We start from the raw sequence: 10,250 nt of genomic DNA, 5'->3' as shown, positions 1-10,250 counted from the left end.
ACTAAGAAAAATGAGAACAGGTTAACATTTGAGCTTGAGTCAGACTCTTGGATAGCTGATGTTCAAATGGGTTTGAAGTCAAGATAAAAGAGCTCACCCATCCCTTGCTTCCATGCACGTCAGCAAATGCTGTCAGAAGAAGTTCCTGCTACAAATGAAGCTGGTGTAGAAGCACCCGCTGTCCAGTTTCAGGGAGAGGGGATGGAATCAGAGAAGTAGAGGGAGAGGGTAGAAGAGCTGCTTACACAATCTTAGCTGAATTTAAAAGCTGTAGCTCTGAGCTGGAATTGCTACAGTCATACCGGAGAAAGAGCTATTTCTCCTAGCCCAGGTCTTGCTGTACGGACTGGAGTAAAGAAACGTTGTTCCCAGTGTATCCTGCTGAATGCCCTGTTTGGAACAGGTCCTGTTTCAGCAGTGGTAACACAGAGAGGGAGGTGTGGGAGGGAAGTGCAGGTCAGCTTCTGTGGATGCTCTAATGAGCTGCTAAGAGAGAAGCCCTTCTTTTAGCTTGTCCTTCCTCAATGACACTGGCTAGACAGGAGGGATGTCCTCCTGTGCTGTTGTCCTGATGCCGTGATGCTGCAGATGTATAAAGAAGTGCGTCCCCCTGTGCTGGTCCTGCTGCAGTAGCACCAGCAGGTAACAGTGGAGAGGGCCTCCTCAGCAGCAGCCTGGATGCTGTGCTGCTCGGGGAGCAGGAGAGAAGGCGAGTCTCTTCTGTGCTTGCTCTGCAGCAGCGCTCTGGGAAGGCAGTGAGAGGACGGCTCTGCTCTGGTCCTGCTGCTGCACTGGCAGGGTGGAGAGCAGCTCGGCTCTGGCATAGACGGCGCTCAGTTTATCCACAGACCTCATTGACAACAGTAGCAGAATATTAAACAGGCGCTCTTTGCTCTGCTGCTGTCTGCTTGGAAACTTGGAGAAGGGAGGGAACTTTCCTTCTGTCCATGCCACAGGGTTGAATGGGCCTTTATACTGCTGAAATAGCGTGTCTCCCTTGGTGAGGCAGGCAGGAGACACCTATTTTCTCAGGGACATTTCCCAGACCTCCTTTATTTTGGGGTGGAGGATGTCTGTTCTTTGTTTTCTCAGAGAACTTGGTCTGCTTTCAGGGACTGAAGCTGTTTGCTTTACTAGAGGATAACAAAGCAGTAGCTTTCAGTGGCTTGCATAGCGCTCAACATCAGGAGTAGCGTTGTATCACTTTGGCTCATGTGGCTAGCCAAAGTTCAGAGTCCAGTGCATTGTTTCTGTTAGATTGTAATCTGAAGACAGGATAGATATCTTTGCTGCAATTCCTTTTATGTACAAGGAGTTATAAAATTCAGTTTCTCTGAACAACTGGGAGATGAAGCAAAGGGCATTTTCTGTGTTCACAGTTCCAGGTCTCTCTCATTTACCGTTTAGATTAAAACCACTTCCAGGTTTTTCTTGCAGCCCTGTTTCCAGTGCTTCTGAGTGCGTTGCGATAGCTCCTTTCCTGGCTCTCTTTTCAGCTTCTCATATCTTTATCTTGTTTCTTTCACAGGCAGCTAGCTGCTCAGCCAGGGTGCCAGCTCAGTGAAAGCCTAGCCTTGCAGTCTTGATCTGTGCTGTTCATACTTGGAGAAAGCCAACTCGTTCCATTTCTCCTGAAGCCATGCCTGAATGCATGTATGTTCTGGATGGTGTTCCTGTTATTTCAGCCTCCTAGTTCAAAGGGAGCTTAGGTGTTTCTTACAGCTGTATTCAATGCAAGGTGGCAGCAACTGCATTTTCAGACAAGTCTTGCTTCTCTCTCACAATGGTCCATTGCAATTTGCACAGGCCTGGTCCCTGTACTGCTGTTTTTTCTGACTGTTTCCTCTATACGCCACTCAGCTTGCCATACAGTTACTTGTATAGATCTCACTACTTTTGAATATGTCCTTTCCGTATGCTAAAGAAGTTCCTACTTCGTTGACAGCTTCATGTCTTTCCCTGTTTAAATTATTTTTCTCTTCGAGGGCAGTGGGGTGGCAGAGCAGAGTCCATTTGTTTAGATTCTCTCCCATGAAGCATGTTTAACCATCCAACCATTTTGCATTTCCAGGCTGAGCAAAGAAGGATGGCACCCCTCTGCCAGCTGTGCCATAGGGCAGGGGTGTTTTGTAATGTGCTGACCGCTGATGCCTCTTTCTACCTTTCCTGTCCCTTTTCTAATCTCATTGATTAGTTCCTGATCTCACCAGAAAAGGAAGCATAACGCTGTTTGGGTCAGTACTCACCTGTAGCACGCCCCATATGCATTGTCTCTCTCGAAGTCTTTCTTTTGTCTCTGCTTGGCAACCTCATGGACCGGTAGTACCTGGAATTTCTTTGAATGGCAATGTAACGTGTGTGCGAGTCACTCTCGTGGGTCACCAAGTTAGCACCTTCTGACTCTTCCTCACCTTCAGAGACTGAACCTGAATCTCTCAGTACCTGCTGAGAAAGGTCCTGCTGGAGACCACCGGCAGAGAGCCTGCCGGCCGTTTCTCTCCCATGTCCATCCATGGCTTCCAGATCTTGTCTCTATGGCAACTGAAACGATGAATCTGCATTAGAGCAGCAGAAGACAGGTAGCCTCCACAACTCCATCAGCTTTATCTGGATTAGAACTGGAGATGGACAAACCAAACACAGCAAAATAGGAAAAGAGAGGACAAAGTTCTGGTTAGTTCAGAGGCTACAGTGCATTATCTGTTTAGGATAATGGGGAATTTCCATGATTTTTTGTCTGAGATCATTCTGAGATCATCACCTTAAAAGCCTTATTCTAATGTCCCAAACATTTCTTTGACGTGCTCATGGTTGTCGTGCCATGACACATTGTAGTGCTACAGATGTTACTGGAAAAATGACTGTATTTGCTCAGTTGCTGACCACTCCCTTTTGTCACTTGTGAGCAGTAGATTACTAGTTGATTTAGAGTGGATACAGGTAATGGCCGTGTCCTTGTTTTTGAGGCTGAAAATGTTACGGAATAGAAAGTAAAAGCTGAAGAAAAAGCGCTGTTAATCTGTTTATTATGTGTGTACTTCTGCCTGCAATAGAAGAATTAATGCCTTTTACAGGGCTGGGTGCCTTCTAACACTTAATAACAACACTCACTCCTGTGGTGCAGTTAAGTGAAGAAAAATCCATAACTGTTGAGAAGTGAAGGTAGAAGAGACAAGATTATGTAGCAATGGAGTGCACGGAGACTTGGTTTTGTTTCCCAGAGTTGCCCTCGGGTGCCAATGTACCCCCTCAGTGACCCGCTGCTCTGTGTGTGGGTACATGGACTGTGCCAGTACTGCCAAGCATTTTTAGGAGGCAAATCACTAGACCAGCAAAACAGCAGTTGATCCTTCAGCCTTTGCAAGACTGGCTAAAATGTGAACTGATTACTTAAGCATTCGCTGCTGGCTTTGTCTTGTTGAATTCTTACAGCTGTCAAAGCCTTTCTAAGTACATAATATGATTCTGTGACTGATGGAGCTAACAAGAAAGAGATGCTGTATAGGAAATGTGAGTATAAAATTGACAGTTTGCTGCGAGAAGGGCATAAAATAGTGCTATGGATTAGTCATTAGATGCTGTTTTGAGAATTTATACGTATCGCTGGTTTGTTTCATTACAGTATATCCAATATACAAGATACTCTAGAAGGTGAGTGTCTCAATTTTTGTTCTGGGTCTGCTGCAATCTATAAAGCCATATGTGACACAAACCTTTTCCTTGCTTGCTCCCAGGGTCACTCCAGCTGACCCTAGGATGTCAGGGAGAGTTGGGACATCTGTGAATCCTCTGCTTTCCAAAATTTTTGAGGGCCCTATGTTTTATCCTTATAAAGGGAGGGTCACTATCTGAAATCATGTGCTGTGCCTGAGTTGTTCTGCTCCCTGGCTCTACAGATAAGAAAGTCTGCTTTCTCCTTTCATAGCCTTAACCACAGCAAGCAGCTCATACCTGTTAAATTCGGATCCTGACTTCAATTCTGCCAAGACTTCTGGACTGTTTGGAACTGGTGGTTGCTCTGGGACTGTTTCCAGTGTTACTGGAAGTTTATGAAGGACCCATTTGTTGGTTGTGGTGTTAAGTTTGGTTTGTAAATTACTCAGAGGTTTAGAGATTCACTAAGCCTGTTTCTGTTTCTGTAGCTCAGCGAAACAGCGAAATAAAAACAGCTGCTGTTGAGGACAGCTTGAAAAGAAAGAAGAGGCTGTTTCTTTTCCTGTGCCTTTCTTACTGTCCCATGACTAAAGCCCCAAAGGGTTGATCCTTGCAACTGTGATGGAAGCATTTCTGTTAACTGGACCACAAATAATATTACACCTATAATCCTGCCTAACCCTAAACTCTAACAATTGCTTATTTGACAGGCTGAGAGAGTTGGGGTGGTTCAGTCTGGAGAAGAGAAGGTTCTGGGGACACCTTGTAGTGGCCTTCCAGTATCTGAAGGAAGCTGGAGAGGGACTTTTTACAAGGGCACGTAGTGATAGAACGAGGGGGAATGGCTTCAAACTGGAAGAGGGGAGATTTAGATTAGATACCAGGAAGAAATTTTTCACTCTGAGGGTGGTGAGTCCCTGGGCCAGGTTGCCCCGAGAGGCTGTGGCTGCCCCATCCTTGGAGGTGTTCAAGGCCAGGTTGGATGGGGCTTTGAGCAACCTGGGCTGGTGGGAGGTGTCCCTGCCCATGGCAGGGGATTGGAACGAGATTACCTTTAAGGTCCCTTCCAACTCTAACCATCCTGTGATTCTATGATTTTTTTATTTATTTCTCTTCTATAAACTGTTTTATGACTTGCTGTCGGAGGAGATGAACCTGTCACAATCTCCTCTATGTTAAAGTTCCTACGTGCTTGGAGTGGCCGCCCCTTGTCTGCGTTACTCATGCTGGGGCAGAGACCAGTCTCTCTTTTGTGGCCTTTGCAATGCCAGCATAGTATGCAATATTTAGCAAATTGCTGCTGGTGTTTTCTTGAAAACGGTGTTAAAGTTTTCACAGGAGCTGCTCAACAGTCAGGAGTAATTCCAAAACCATATAAATCTCCAAAGGAATCATTGGCCAAATAGATGGTGTGCACATGTGTGTGTGTATGTGACTGCATGCATGCATGGAAAAGGTTATTTTCCCCTTTCACTTACCTGGTGAATATGAAAGTACATGGATGTCATTGTTGGGCTTTTACAAAGATACTTGGTAGAGAAGGAGCCTTCTGGGTGGCTAAGTGAAACACACTCAGCTGGGATGCCCAAAGATGTAACTATGTGTTCAGTAGCCCTGTCGAACCAGCGTAGTCGTCTTTACCAGATACACTTTTTTGGTCCATCAGAGGATCAAAAGCTGTCCATCCTGAACGGTTAGCTTTCTGTCAGGCTACCAAACAATCCCTAACAAACAAGATGTTTGACTAGAATGAGTATAGCAGTGGGTTAGAGAAAGACTTCCATATTTTATAGGAGAGGCAGGGGTAACGGGGCACTTGTTTATTGTGATGGCTATAAACAATACATATTTTTTACTTTCTTCAATGAAGAGTTCAATAATAGACTGTATTTCTGAAGGCAATGCTTCCAATTCCGAAATTTATACTCTAAAAAATTATTGAGAAACCCTTTACTGATATGTCAATCAAATAGCCCTGGCTTTTGCAGTAGCTTTAGGTGCATTAAAAACTAGGGATGAGTTTAAAGGATACATTCCAATTTAGTATTACATTATTCTGGTAGCAGTCGAGCTATTCAGTGACAGAAATGAATGATTCAAGTGGGTGTGGACCATAACTATCCCTGTCTGAGTGATTGTAGTGAATTTTTGAAGAAGGTATTCACCTTTGATAGTCACAGGTACGTGAGTGTCAGGTCTTGCATCAGGGGTAACCCATCCCAAGAACATTCATATGCCGTCTTGAGATCACATGTTTTGCTGCAGCATCACCACCTACCTAAATGTGCGTTGCAGGCAAACATACTTCCCCGTAGTTCAAGACGACCAAAGAAGATGACAACAGTAAAACCAGCAAGTGATACACACACAGCAACAGTAGAGATATGCATTTTGACTCACACATAATTCAGCCTCCAGGAACTTGACTGTATAGAAATTTTACTTGCCAAGGTAAAAAAATGTCATTTACCAGCAAATGCCATTGATTTGTACAAGAGCAGCTGAACTGGGGATGTTAGGTAAAATGCTAATAAAAATTGTAAAAGAGACTGAGGTTCCTCAAGCCTTGTGGACCTGGACACGTCAATGTGTGTGGGAAACAGCGATTGCTGCTGCTTCTGGAAGGGTGGGACTGGATGTGTTTGCAAGGCATGGTCTGGCTGTGGATGCCAACTGCTGGTCCCTACTGTACAAAGAGAGTGGGCTGATAGGGATTCAAAGGGTATCAGGTGTATCAAAAGAGCAGCTCCTGTTAATCAGTTAGATCTAATCAAAGATAGAAATGTTTTTAGCATCAGAAGGTGCAGCCTGAAAGCTGGGATTGCAGCTGCGTAGACCTGCAGGTATTTAAAACGTGTTTAGTCTGGGCAGAGTTTGATCCAGGGGTCTGGAGCAGGAGGTAGCACCGGTTGATCATCTCTCCCTTTTTGCACATCTTGCGACATGCCAGGCAGGCGCAGCTGCAGGAGCCGCAGTAGAGGCAGACTGTGTGGTCTGTCGCTGGTGGCAGCCCTGGTGGGTACCGGTAGGGAGGGAGCTGCCGGGAGCTGGCACCCCCGGAAAGTCAGGCTGGCTGCCTCAGCTCTTGCTGAAACAGGAGGGGTGCAAGCGGTGCCTTCGCTGCTGGGAAGAGCCACCTCCCTTCCCACTGAACCTGCTGCTCCACGCGCCCTGACCCCTCTCTCAAGCCGCAGTTTTCCAGGGCTGCAGCACCAGCAGAGCAGGCAGCTGGATCATGGCTGCTGTGCTGCCCCTGGTAATTTGCCGCACTATGTAACAGGCTATTTTGTTATGCCTGGTGCTGGCCCTGAGCTGACAGCCTCTGCCTCTGGGAGGATTTCTTCCGCACGCTCCCTTCCACTGCCATGAGAAAATTGTTTGGGTTGGACTTAGCTGGCTCCCTGCACTCAGCCTTCCCTGCAATAGAAGGGGTGCAGCAGGATGAGACTAGTGGCTCTGCTTGCTGGGGGATCCAGTACTTCATTAGCTTCCTAATTCCCCTTTAAAATGGGGAAGTGTATTGTCTGACTGAGAAGTGTTAAGTGCTGCAGTATGAAAGTATATACTTAAAGAATGCTTAATGATTTTGAAATGAAAAAAAGCTCAATTTGCCAATGTTATACAACGCTGTTGTCTAGTCTGGAAGGGTAGTGAAGATTGCTTAATTAATATTAGAGACAGGCTGAAATCTCCAGCCGTGCAACTCAGGGATGTTTCAAAGCAGGAAATAATAGGTATGAATACAACTTGACTGTATGGTTTTTCTGTATAGGGGCACACAGTCACTGAAGATGAATTACCCTTGTCTGGCTGTATAACGTCTCCCTGCCACCACCAGGTACAAGGTAACAGTATTGATGTGCCTGAGCGGCCACACAAAATACGCCAAGATTGTGTCCCGCCAGCAGGCAGGCAGGGGCTTTCAGCACAGAGGGCAGTGAACCCCTGCACTGAGTTATCTAGTGGTGTGTTAGTTTTGCCATCACCTTATGTCCATCCCTGACTGGATGCCCCTTTAAATTATGTGTAGCTCAATGGAAAGCTTTGGAGCTCAATGCAGAAATTGCTGTCTTGGCTGTAGGGTTTTTATGCTGTAGAAAGGCAGAAGGTCATGTAATCTTTTCTTTCTTTTTATGTGTTGAAGTTCTTTCAAGTATAAGCCCTATTAATGACTCATCTGGAAGGTTTTGCACACTGAATGTAGGGATGCACCTTTCATGTATATTTGATGAACCAGATGGAGCTCTTTCAAGAAAAGATTTTGTCTTCAAGCCCTCATAGTTAACATGGTTCCTTTAATATATCGTCTTTAAATACAATCTGAATGCACATGCAAACCCCAATTTTGCTGCATCTTGTCAGTTTCTTTCTAAAATGCTTTAATTATTTTGAAAGTCTTGTGCAAACTGAAAACAAACCTCTGCCTCCCACCGCCATCAGTCCCCCTTTACATCCCTGCTCACGTATTAGGCATTGATTTTTTTCCCCCTCTTCCTCGGTTTAAAGTGGAGCGGAATGTCATCTATAAACTCTTTCACTGTGCATCATAATGAGATGAAAACAGCTCTATAGGGATGGGGCGCAGTCCAAAATCCAGCAGCAGGCCTTACTCATCGACTGCCATTCTTGCTCACGTGGGTGCCAATCCCTTAAGGAGTGCCACGCGCGGGTGGGCCCCGCAGAAGGCACTGGGGCTCCACACAGGCTCGGGCCTGCATTTGCATCGGGAGATATTTCTGTCTGAGTCAGGGGAATAGTAACACCCACAGACTCAGCCCTAGGCTCTGGCAGATTTAGCTCTCAGCAGATGTAGCTATGAATTCATTTAGCCTCATCGCTGGTTTAAGCTAATGCACAGACTTTAAGCTGGTCTAAGTGAGGCACTCTCATGTGTCCTGTTAAGCCACCCCTGCAACAGGGGGACTAACTTCCAGCAGAGGATGCACAGGCATCCTTTAGCCTATAGGCAACCTTAACCTATAGCCCTCAGGGCCCTGAGCTGCCTGACTATACCTATATTTATGTTTACATTGTTACTGGTTGGGGTAACCCTCCTTGGAAGTGTTAACAATCGTCATCCTTTCTTTTAGGTGGTGGCAAGAGACAGTTAAGCACATGTCCCTGTCCAAAGCAAGGTAGGTGACATTTCACAAAGGAATTTGAACTATTTAGGTGCAAGGCCAAGGTATTATTTGATTAAGGCACAGGGGTGGAGAAAAACAGGAGGAGCATGAGAACAGAGTGACCAGAAAGTGAGACACAGACCAAAGAGGTTCATAGCAGACGCCAGAGAAAAGTAGACAATACGTTTGGGAAATGCTGGCTGAAAGAATATCAAATTGTTTGGCCCCACGTGCTTCGAGAAAACAAGCATTTTGTATTTATTTTGTTAATAAGACTGAATTTTATCACCAGTCCTAACAGAATCAAACTACAACCACTCCAATTTTGAGATAGTCTTTCAGGTGAGAAAAGTAACGGAATGGTTTTATTGCCATGATTTAGTGATGGTACCTTATTTATAGCAAGCAAAACCAAGAGAGAATTATGCAGTTCATTACACTCTTGTGACAATAAAACCTTTATGTCTTGCACATATGTTACAGAGAACCTGTTTTAGAAACACTTCAGAGACTAAAAAGAAATACATTGGATCTGTTTAACATAGCCTCTACAGCCATGCGCTTTAGACACCATGAGACCAAGTGAATGGGGCTTGGAGAGAGAAACCAGTACATTTAAAACAGCTAAAATTGACTCAAATAGCCTTGCTAGATCTAAAAATGTTTCCAGAATTAAGTCTGGCATCGTGGGACCTTCTATGGGTAGAGGTAAGTATACATATGTAAACAGACACAAAATAAATGTGTCCTATAAATGGTTACTTACACATAACAGAAACGGATACATACCTTCACACAATTCCCTCTGCATGAAACATGAAGTATTTATAGCACCTACTTTGTGTTAATTAACTAATATATATCAATATATACTTAATCAATAACAGTAAATAACGGCATATTTTTCTGCTGCCAGCATGAGCTATCTTTTTGACCATTTGCTGATTCTTTATGATTCAAAAAGAATTATTAAAAAGATGTGCTTTCTTGCATGCCATTAATAATTGTCCTTTCTGCTCAATCCATGCATCTCAGAGTAGTCCTGCTCTATCCCATTGCATTCCATACTTCATCCCCTGGGTCTCATGTAGTAGGCATAGCTATGGGCTATAGCTAACATGTTAAAGAATTCCCCCTCTGGAGCTATTCTACATATGTGTGTATGTACACACACACATATATATGCATATATAAACAAACACGTGCTCTCTAGCTGTGTAGGAGGAGTCAACCCAATTTTTAAAGGCTACAGAAGAGCAGAAGTGGAAATCTACAAGCCCTTCTGATTTTCTTTATAAGCTCTTAAAACTAATTAAACAAAAACCTGACCTTATTTTTATTCCTTTCCTTAAATTTGTGCACATGTAATGGTGAAGGTACACCCTTGCTTGAAGATTTTGAGAGTCCTGAGAAGTAAAATGTATAAAACTCATATTGTTCCTCTGACATCACTGACATAGCTCTCTATACTAA

The sequence above is a fragment of the Charadrius vociferus genome, unplaced genomic scaffold (assembly GCF_000708025.1).
Source record: "Charadrius vociferus isolate BGI_N301 unplaced genomic scaffold, ASM70802v2 scaffold1346, whole genome shotgun sequence".
Taxonomy (NCBI): domain Eukaryota; kingdom Metazoa; phylum Chordata; class Aves; order Charadriiformes; family Charadriidae; genus Charadrius; species Charadrius vociferus.
This window is presented reverse-complemented; position numbering follows the sequence as displayed.